Raw genomic sequence first — 12,234 nt, 5'->3', positions numbered from 1 at the left:
CCCATTATAAGATTTCTAACAGAGGCAGACAGGTTTAGAATTTTTTATTTATTTTTTTATCAGTAGACATCTATAATCCTGTGGAACAGGAAGTCATGGCTGTGCAATTTCATGCTCCCAGTCACCCGGGTGTGCTAAAAAATTTAAATATGAATGGGAATATACTTCAGAGATATTTTACTCATAAGGATTTCTAGGGGTGCCAATAATTGTGGCCAACATGCATTGGAGAAAAAATAAATAAATAATAAAATTCAACATGTTAACACAAGTACATTTTAAAACAAAATTAGCATGATTAACATTTTGCTAGTATGGTGTTATGTTTTAAACAAGTTGTTAATGTGATTAGCATGATGCTAGCAACATACTAACATGAATAAAATGTTAGCATTAAATTAACATGATTAGCATGTTGCTAGCATGATGGTAAAAAGCTGTTTTTAACAAGAAGGTAAGATGAGTAGCATGATACTAGCAACAGTATATCCCCATTTCCCCATGATATATGTTATATGTACTTACAAGTCATTTGCCCACCGGCAACTATAGTTACAAAAAACAAATCTCTCTATATCTCAGAATCGTCACTTATTACAAACCAGTCTAACTTTATTTATTTCTTACAAAACTTCTTATTAAGAATGAACAGATGTTTAGATGTTGATGTTTTATTGAAATTAATCAAGTTTGAAGTCATCGTTGTGAAGATAAGTGTTTGCTTTATTTGGGCTTCTGACCCTTCACTTTTTAACAAATTTTTTTCTCTCTGGCTGCAAAACCTGCAAGTTTTAAAACCTAAAGTGTTTTACATTCTGATGATGTTGTCATCGTATAGAGGCCTATCTCAGTAATCTCAACAGAAATGTCTGAACATGTTCAATTTATTAATTTCACTTTGTTGTACTCTTACAATTTTACTGCTTGAAAATGTGGGCCTGCTTTGATATTTTGAAAGTTTGTTAGTCATTTTGAAGAAATGATTCAGATAAGAGCATGTAGAGTCAAAAGGATAAACAATGTAGATTTATTTTCATAGCCGCCTTTGCTTTTATTTACCAAGGGTGCCAATATTATTGGAGACCACTGTACATATTTATGTATTTTTATATATTTATTTTCATTAAAATTTTTGATACACAATGCCCTGTTGGGGAAACTTAATGGCTGCAATTTGTTCTGCACTATGTTCCACCAATTTAAGACAAATGGATGTGTTGTTTGTTGTATATTCATATTCAAGAGATTATAAGCTAGATGCAGCTTTTTTGGGTTTGCATTGAATGTTCTTCGACTTTTAATTTTGTTCATGAATAAAGATTGATCTGTTGAAAGCAGTTATTTTAAGTTAGAAGCCAAACGTTATCTATCTCTTCCTATTCAAATTTGACATTGAAGGGGTGCATACAACATATTTGCCCACCGGCAACCATAGTTACCGCACATTCAGATATGATTTTCAAGAAGAAAAAAAAAAAAAAAAACATGGGGAAAATACATGCAGAACATGTTCACACAGGACACTATTAACACAACTATATGCAAATTTGTGCTCAAATCTAAATTCATCCCGTACACAGACTAGAACACGCACATACAATGAGGGTGTAGATACAGAAATTGTATTTTTAATATCTGCTGTCACAGACACTTATTTACTATAAGATAGGAACCTTTAAAAACTGTAAGAGAATCAATATAGGCTCAAATATTTTATTAAGATATAAACAAGGAAATATTGAGCTTGCCATGAAAACATTTTATTAGCACTTTATAACCTGCAAGTTTGTGACGCATTGAGCAACGTAGGCTATAACTCATCTCTTCAAACAACAACAAAAAACGGTTGTGCATTAAAACGTAAAATCACCACTTATGTTCTTGTTTGTCCATCTCTAAAATACAGTAAATTATCATCATTTGCATATAAAATCCCAACTTAGTGCCGTCATCAAGAGTTTATCTGTAAACAATGACTTCATCTGACTAAAATTACCATGGATACTAAACAGATAATAATTAATATAGGCCTATATGATTCCAGAGCTAGCACATAATAATATGGCCAAATCAATTACAAAATCATACACAAAGGTATGCGCATGCTCAGGTCTACACCAATAAGACTTGCCGCGTTATAAACCAAAGGAACTAGGGCTGGGCAGAGTGACACATTTCACCCCACCTCAATGTGTAACCCCAAATACAACACCACATGCACTGCTACAGAAAGAGATCTAGCACAAAAGTCAAGGGTCAAGAGCCCAACTAAAGCAAACACTGACCTCCATGATGGTGGCATCATTTTAAACAATGAAGCATCAACATCTGATCCTCTGTAATTCTCAATACGAGCTCTGTTCATCACTAACGCAAAATCATCATTAAATTAGTCACTTACTTATCATATTACCTTCAATTCTTTGAGGACTTGGGATTTGAATTGAGACTTACTTGTGACTTGAAAGAAACGACTTGGTCCCACCTCTCAAGGAGGTAGAACTAACTAGTCAAATCAGCTGGCTGAATTCATGGGTGGAATAAATATTTGGCAGGACTTTTACTTTCTGACCTCTGGATTTTACACCGCTGATTAGTCATGGGCAGATGAAGCCTCATTGAAGCTTTAACCTCTTAACTGTCACCGTCCACCCTGTGGGACGCCTACCTTTACTTCACTATTTTACAATTAAATCCTAATCTAATCATGACAAACTATATATCGTTGGAAAGGTCTAAGACTCCTAAATAGGTATTTTACCACTTTTTCTGTTAAAAAATTATGTAGGAAAAGTAATAGATTAATTTATGACCAGAGGTGTCAAATCCAGGGTCAGAAAGTAAAAGTCCTGCCATGTGTTTATTCCACCCATGAACTCAGCAGCTGATTTCACCAGAGGAGGAACCAAGTCATTCCTTTCAAGTCACAAGCAAGTTTCGAGTCAAATCCCAAGACCTCAACGAGTTGAGGTAATTAAGAGATAATTGAGAGACTAATTAAATGTTGATTGTGCATTAGTGATGAACACCTGCTGTTATTGAGAATTACAGAGGATCAGATGTTGATGTTTTATTGGTTAAAATGATGCCACCATCATGGAGATCAGTGTTTGCTTTAGTTGGGCTCTTGACCCTTTTAGTAACTGAGAATGGATTGCTTTTAAGCAATTGCAATATTGCTTCACAACAAACATTTGCACATTGCTGAATTAAAAGCTTGAGAAAGCAGATGAGCTTACACTTTTGGCTTTTATGTCACTTGAATGAACATCATGAAGGTGTCTCTCTTTGGTTTATTTACTGACGTTCAGCTGTTACAGAACTGCAGGAATTTACTATTAAACAAATGCCATCGTAATATTAAATATTGGAAAAAATTAAGAATTATATTGCTCAGGCTTTTAGACATGAACACTTATCATACGATCCTCATCAGTGGTGACAATAATTATTCATACTGTGGTGTTACCCAGCATGCATTGCAGCATGAAGCATTTTGTTGATTGTCACCATTGTTGAGATTCATATGCTGGTTCTTGATGTCTGTGTGTGTCTGAGTAGGACTGGAGATTAAATATTTAAATGCATTAGATTTAAAATTCTTTCTCTATAACTGCTACAGCAGTAAATTCATTGCGTACTGTGGTTTCACAGAGTTGTTTATTCAAAAGCAGAACATAAATAAAAAAAATGAAAAATGTTGTATGTGTATATATATACACACAGTATATTGGATGCAAACAGATAAGCACCTGATGATTACCTCATCATATGAAAACAACTAACAATTGCTCACTGCACAGCACTGATCTCTCCGCTTTACAACAGCACATGCATTGCTACAGAGAAATCTAACACAGGAGTCAAGGGTCAAGAGCCCAACTAAAGCAAACACTGATCTACATGATGGTGGTATCATTTTAACCAATAAAACATCAACATCTGATCCTCTGTGATTCACAGTAACAGCAGGTGTTCATCACTAATATACAATCATCATTTAATTAGTCTCTCAATTATCTCTTAATTACCTCAACTCGTTGAGGTCTTGAGATGACTCGAAACTTGCTTGTGACTTGAAAGGAATGAGTTGGTTCCTCCTCTGGTGAAATCAGCTGCTGAGTTCATGGGTGGAATAAACACATGGCAGGACTTTACTTTCTGACCCTGGATTTGACACCTCTGTTTATGACAAGAGTGCACCTGAAAAAAATCTACATCATGACATGAATTCTGACCTTTGTCACAGAAAGTCTTCTTAGTTGCCTTTTTCTCTATCACGAATTAGAAATCATAAGAAATTATTTATCAGTAGAAAACTTAAAATTTCAAAATTCATCCTTTGAAACCTATTTTAAAATCAGACATTGCATTACCATGTAAATGGTACATTAAAATCATGTTACAAAATATTTTCATTCATGAATTATAAAAAATTAAGTTTGGATAGTGCACTATAATGTCTCTGTTCAAAACTGTGGGTGACAGTTAAGGGGTTAAGCTAGTGATGGTGAAATGAAGCTTCATGAAGCATTAAGCTTGGTTCACAAAAGGGTTAATTTACAAGTACACCCGGCTGCAGCCTGCAGATCGAGGCGGGGCTGCACCACAAAACTTATCATTGGTTAGTGGCAAAGTAATGACGTCGACGCCACGATGACGTCGATGCCGCGGTAAATAGGAAATGCGGTTAAATCAATAGACCTACATGGTATTAATACTTAATTATATAAAACAAAACTGTGAACCTGTTAATTACTTATAACTGGTAAAAATATATAGTATTAACCCCTTAACTGTCACCCACAGTTTTGAACAGAGACATTATAGTGCACTATCCAAATTCATGAATGAAAATATTTTGTAACATGATTTTAATGTACCATTTACATGGTAATGCAATGTCTGATTTTAAAATGGGTTTCAAAAGATGAATTTTGAAATTTTAAGTTTTCTACTGATAAATAATTTCTTATGATTTCTAATTCGTGATAGAGAAAAAGGCAACTAAGAAGACTTTCTGTGACAAAGGTCAGAATTCATGTCATGATGTAGATTTTTTTCAGGTGCACTCTTGTCATAAACAGAGGTGTCAAATCCAGGGTCAGAAAGTAAAAGTCCTGCCATGTGTTTATTCCACCCATGAACTCAGCAGATGATTTCACCAGAGGAGGAACCAACTCATTCCTTTCAAGTCACAAGCAAGTTTCGAGTCAAATCCCAAGACCTCAACGAGTTGAGGTAATTAAGAGATAATTGAGAGACCAATTAAATGATGATTGTGCATTAGTGATGAACACCTGCTGTTACTGTGAATCACAGAGGATCAGATGTTGATGTTTTATTGGTTAAAATGATATCACCATCATGTAGATCAGTGTTTGCTTTAGTTGGGCTCTTGACCCTTGATTCCTGTGTTAGATCTCTCTGTAGCAATGCATGTGCTGTTGTAAAGCGGAGAGATCAGTGCTGTGCAGTGAGCAACTGTTAGTTGTTTTCATACGATGAGGTAGGTGCTTACCTGTTTGCATCCAATATACTGTGTGTATATATATATATACACATACAACATTTTTCATTTTTTAAATTTATGTTCTGCTTTTGAATAAACAACTCTGTGAAACCACAGTGCGCAATGAATTTACTGCTGTAGTAGTTATAGAGAAAGAATTTTAAATCTAATGCATTTAAATATTTAAACTCCAGTCCTACTCAGACACACACAGACATCAAGAACCAGCGTATGCATCTCAACAATGGTGACAATCAACAAAATGCTTCATGCTGCAATGCATGCTGGGTAACACCACAGTATGAATAATTATTGTCACCACTGTTGAGGATCGTATGATAAGTGTTCATGTCTAAAAGCTTGAGCAATATAATTCTTAATTTTTTCCAATATTTAATATTACGATGGCACTTGTTTAATAGAAAATTCCTGCAGTTCTGTAACAGCTGGACGTCAGTAAATAAACCAAAGAGAGACACCTTCATGATGTTCATTCAAGTGACATAAAAGCCAAAAGTGTAAGTTCATCTGCTTTCGCAAGCTTTTAATTCAGCAATGTGCAAATGTTTGTTGTGAAGCAATATTGCAATTGCTTAAAAGCAATCCATTCTCAGTTACTAAAAGGGTCAAGAGCCCAACTAAAGCAAACACTGATCTCCATGATGGTGGCATCATTTTAACCAATAAAACATCAACATCTGATCCTCTGTAATTCTCAATAACAGCAGGTGTTCATCACTAATGCACAATCAACATTTAATTAGTCTCTCAATTATTTCTTAATTACCTCAACTTGTTGAGGTCTTGGGATTTGACTCGAAACTTGCTTGTGACTTAAAAGGAATGACTTGGTTCCTCCTCTGGTGAAATCAGCTGCTGAGTTCATGGGTGGAATAAACACATGGCAGGACTTTTACTTTCTGACCCTGGATTTGACACCTCTGGTCATAAATTAATCTATTACTTTTCCTACATAATTTTTTAACAGAAAAAGTGGTAAAATACCTATTTAGGAGTCTTAGACCTTTCCAACGATATATAGTTTGTCATGATTAGATTAGGATTTAATTGTAAAATAGTGAAGTAAAGGTAGGCGTCCCACAGGGTGGACGGTGACAGTTAAGAGGTTAAACAATACACTGTAAATTTGTTAATTTTTGGAAAACGTTTCATTATGTACATTTCCAAGCAAGAATCCAAGTACTGCTTTTGACTTGTCACATTGCAATCGCAATGTCAACGAATATAGTTTATTTACAACGTTTAAGTTATTTATATTCATGTGCATTGGTCATTTACCACTTATAAGTTATTTATGGTCGTTTTTTTTTTTAATTTCAGTATACTTTACTGTTACATGTATTATTAACATTTAAATAAAAGTTAAATATTCTCAGAAAGTGTCATATCTTAAGATGTTATTAAAATTAATGGTCACACTTTACAATAAGGTTCATTAAACATTAATGTATTAACTAACATGAACTAACCATGAGCAATACATTTGCTATTGCATTTACTGATCTTCGTTTACGTTAGTTATTGAAAATACAGTTGTTTATTGTTTGTTCATGTTAGTTAACAGAGCATTAATTAATGTTAGCAAGATTAATAATGTATTAGTAAATGTTGAGATTAACAAAGATTAATAAATGCTGTATAAGTGCAGTTCATTATTAGTTCATGTTAACTAATGAACCATATTGATAACAAATTAATAATGTTTGGATTTACTTGACAATTAAAAGCTTATGGTAAAAATAGCAGCATTGTTTGTATATGAATAACATGCCAAGACAATTATTTCCTTGTTATTTATTTAGGTATGAAAGTTTAATTCTGATAAAGAAAGGTGAAATTTGTACATCTGTATATAACACATCTTTTTGTACATATAAATCTGAGGACTGAGGCAGCACACAGTAAAACCTCCAGTGTTAAATCAACACTCCCAGTGTATATATAATCCACACTCAGAGTGTTAAAAAAGTAACACTGAAGCAGTGTTAAAGTTAATGAGATAATTAGTTTAGTAATTCAGTGATGATTGAGCATTAATGAAGAACACCTACTGTTAACAAACTGAATCACTGAAAGAAAGAGAAAAAAAGAGACAAGACGAGCAGAAATACAAGAACTACAACTGACTTCAGTCACAGCCTTAGATGAAATCAACACAAGAAAGAAGACATTAAATCTCTCAAGATCTCAGCAGAGGATGATTAATAAACAACTCCACAAACATCATCACCAGCTTCACACGTTACTAACCAGACTGACTTTGGATGTTGATGTTTTAGTTTTGTTTGAATTACCATTATCGAGGTCAGTGTTTGCTTTAGTTGGGCTCTTGACCCTTGACTTAAAGCATTACAGTTACTTTGGCTGCCATAACTGCGTGTTTGTTTAGACATGTTAGTTATGGTGAAAAGAAAAAAAGCCAAGCGAAAATGTGATCAGTAGTTGGTTACGTTTATAAAGATGTAATCAGGGTATAGTGGCTTGAGTAACTGAATTAATTTGGAGTATAGTCACTGATAGATTTATTTGTTAACTTTGTTATTGAGATTCTGTACATAACGACCTGAAAGTTTAATCTGAAAGACTTTTGAAACTTATTCTGCACTGAAAATGTACTTTTCTTCATCACACAGACTTCAAGAATCAGCATATGAATCTCAATAATGGTGACAATCAACATAAAGCTCCATTTTGCAGTGCATTCTGGGAGCACCAATCAAAACTAATCCATGGCTCCCAGCATGCAATGCGACATGAATAAATTATGCAGTTGTCTTAGTATTTTCTTTTATTCTTACCATTTCCTTTTGTTTTGCTATTTTGTTGTGACTTTTAGTAGCTTGTTTTGTAATGTTCACAGAGTATCTGTTTATCTGAATATGTTGATTGTCACCATTGTTGAGATTCATATGCTGAGTCTTGATGTCTGTATGATAATGCAGTTTTAACCTTTCAGTGCTGATTTACTTTCAAAAGTCTTTCAGATTAATCTTAAAACTGATGGATCAAGCTTTATATTTCATGTGAACAAAATAAATTTTAACCACTCAGTGACAATGCTCCACATGAAACCAGTTATGTGCATCACTAAATGCTGGTGATTCCTTTATAGAAGTCAAACCAACGACACCTGATTGCCATGACTAACATGTCTAAACAAACACGCTGTTATGGCAGCCAAAGGAACTGTAATGTTTTAAGTCAAGGGTCAAGAGCCCAACTAAAGCAAACACTGACCTCGATAATGGTAATTCAAACAAAACTAAAACATCAACATCTAAAGTCAATCTGGTTAGTAACGTGTGAAGCAGGTGATACTGTTTGTGGAGTTGTTTAATCATCCTCTGCTGAGATCTTGAGAGATTTAATGTCTTCTTTTATCTTGTGTTGATTTCATCTAAGGCCGTGGTTGAAGTCAGTTGTAGATCTTGTTTTTCTGCTCGTTTCGTCTCTTTTTTTCAATGGTTCAGTTTGTTAACAGCAGGTGTTCTTCATTAATGCTCAATCATCACTCAATTACTAAACTAATTATCTCATTAACTTTAACACTGCTTCAGTGTTACTTTTTTAACACTATGAGTATGGATTATATATACACTGGGAGTGTTGATTTAACACTGGAGGTTTTACTGTGTATAAAACTTTACAACTTTGTTGCATACCACAACAACACAAACGTTTAGCAATGCTTACCATTGCTCAGTGAAATTTGGTGGGCGAAATTTCAATAGGAATCAGGACTTGATTGAGCGTTTTCAATTCATCCCTATGGAAAATGAGCATCAGGCTCATGTAAGAGCTGCCAAGAGCATCAAAAACAGGGCTGGCATTTACTTATGACAGTTTATGACGATGCTCGTAAATGATAATCCATATGGTGTTAGAAGAACGAATCTGAACATCGGTAGGTTCCTAATAAGGTAATAAGGACAATTCATGGTAGTAGTGGGAGGTTTCTGATGAGTGCCACTGTATACAAATGGCAACTTAATTTTGTTTAAAATTGTTTTTAGTTAATAATGCATGTGCAGTCTAATATTTTAGTCTATATTTTAGGTTCATAGTCTCAACTCTATGAGCTATCAAACCATTAAAAAAATAATTAAATAAAATGTTTGTCATGACAGCTGGCAGTGGGTTTGGACTTCCTGTCACAGTATGGCGGATAGTTTTGTGAAGTGTGTTGATATAATCAGCTTTGATAAACTATCTAATTTTAGTTGGACTTTGGCAGAAATTTCAGCTTTGAAAAGTATTTTTTCCTGACTTTTTTGCTTTTGTGATGCGTTATCTGTAAGTCTCTGCATGTCTGAGGACTTTTGAGCAATTTTTAGTATAGTGGATTTTTGTACATTTTGGCTGTTGTATGACCACAGAATGGAGATTATGCAATACCCTCTGTGTTTTGTGAAACACTTCCACTGGTCAAAAAGGTTGAGCAATGCTCGACTTCATGTGAATAACCAGGTTAAACGCTGTGGCAGTTCAAAAGCTGTGAGGTTTGGGTAGTGATGCCTGACCTAAGTGTTCAAAATATGCAAATAGTCACATTGTTTAAAGTGCCCAGTGTGTAAATGTTAAATGTTGTAGTTTAGATGCATTGCATTCACTGTGATTTTACTGGCTGGGTTTTCAAAAGTGCATTAAACTGACAGCATATATTTTCTTCAGGCATTCAGAAGCACAGCTGTAATTGTATTTGTGTGTCACAGTAAAATCCCCAGAGTGTTAAATTAACACAGCTCAGTGTTTATATGAGTCAACACTCACATATTGTTGTAGCCCACCCAGTCAACAATTTGATCTCACAGCGATGTCACCATGATCTCACAGGATACTCGTGATGTGAGGTAACAGTGAGCTAAAAGTGTAACCTCACAGCGCCCTCACTGTGTGCTCATACTAATGTGAGGTCAAAGTGCACTCACTGCACAGAGACTAGGTACCCAGCATGCATTGCAGCATGAAGCTTTTGATTGTCACCATTATTGAGATTCATACACTGTCATTTAAACACAAAGAGAAACATCAAGAATCAGAGTAGTTAATAATGTTTGTGTCTTATGCTTTTATAATTCTCCATAAATGATTATGAAAGTGACGTGACTCAGAATTTGTGCTCTGCAATTAACCCATCCAAAGTGCACACACCCAGAGCAGCGGGCAGCCATTTATGTCGCAGTGCCCGGGGAGCAGTTGGGGGTTGCTCAAGGGCACCTCAGTCATGTTATTGAGAGTGCTGTACATTCTCTCTCCCCGCTTACAACCTGTCCAAGACTCAAACCCACAACCTTTGGATTATGAGCCTGACTCTCTAACCATTAGGCCACAACTTCCCAAGACTGCATATGGAATCTAGGTGATGTAACGTCTGTCTAGGATCAGTGATGGCTGATTACACTTTGTTTAAAAAAAAAAACCCTTTTAGCCTTTTGACATTTGCATGTAAATTACTGACCTGGCCTCAGCGTTTACATTTATACGGGTACTAAATTGCAGATGGTCCTTATCACTATCAAAAGGATGCTAAACAGATCGTCTGTACCAAGCTTCAAACACATTCCACAGAATGCCAGGGAGCAGACCCTTTCGTCTGTCTTCACAATTCCCAATACACGTCACACACACACACCTAAAGACATTTTCTCTATTTAGGCCATAATTAAACAGTTATAAATGTATCTGCTATATGCATGTGTTGTATGTATATTCCCCTGTTATATTAACTTGGGTAAAACCCTTTTCTTGTATTAGTTAGACGTTAAATGCCTATATTCCAGTGTATGAGTGTATCTCTTCTTTAATATCATTTGGAGATTACCTTCTTGGTATCAAAATGATCTTCTCTTTATTTCTCACACAATGATGTACACTATGTGATCGTGAAATGCATCGAACAATTCTTACTATGTTTTGAATTAAAAACTGCACTAGCGTTCCAGATCAGCAATAAAATGCGAATGGGCCATAAAACGGAGACAAAGGGTATCTCTCCCGCTCAAAATGCATGCCTCTGATTGGCCACTCCACCCACCAAATAGGCGCGGCCATGAACCATTAAAAGTGCCGAACCCAGACTAATCTTCGCTCAAAAACTCTTCTTCTTGAGACAAACACACTCCAAAACTCTCTTCTTGAGTTTAACCTTCCGGCAGTGTTTACCTTCAACTTTGTGGATTTGCTGAGGACTTCTTCAACTCCCTCCTAAAGAAATCATCGAGAACCTCGTCTACCGCATCACGACTCTTATTCAGCAACGAACCAATGCAAGTAACCATTTACAACTGATTAGATGCGTGTTTAAGTTTGAACCCCTTTTTAAGGTGGATTGTGTCTTTGATGATTCTCATTTTGGGTTGTGGTTAATTGATGTGAAATACTGCCATTCTTTGCTCTTCTCTCTCTTTTCCTTACTTTCCTTCATTCTATAAATATATGTTTTGCTTAGTTTGTTTGTATGTTAGTTATAGTTTCGTTTATTAAATCCCTTATATTCACAATTGATTGTCTCTGTGTCCCGCTCACATTTCAAAGTCAATGAACGATTGCTCTTTGCTACATGCTAAACTACTGCTAGCACTGTAAGTAGGAAGGCTATTGTTTCTTGGCCAGAAAAGTAATCTTCCTAGAATTGATAAATAATTATATTGTCTGCTCGGTGGACGGACAGATCAAGTAATTGTAATATTGATTCTGCTACA

This window comes from Onychostoma macrolepis, chromosome 01 (genome assembly GCF_012432095.1).
Source record: "Onychostoma macrolepis isolate SWU-2019 chromosome 01, ASM1243209v1, whole genome shotgun sequence".
In the NCBI taxonomy this organism is placed as follows: Eukaryota; Metazoa; Chordata; class Actinopteri; order Cypriniformes; family Cyprinidae; genus Onychostoma; species Onychostoma macrolepis.
The sequence above is the reverse complement of the archived record's forward strand: the minus strand, read 5'-3'. Positions refer to the sequence as shown.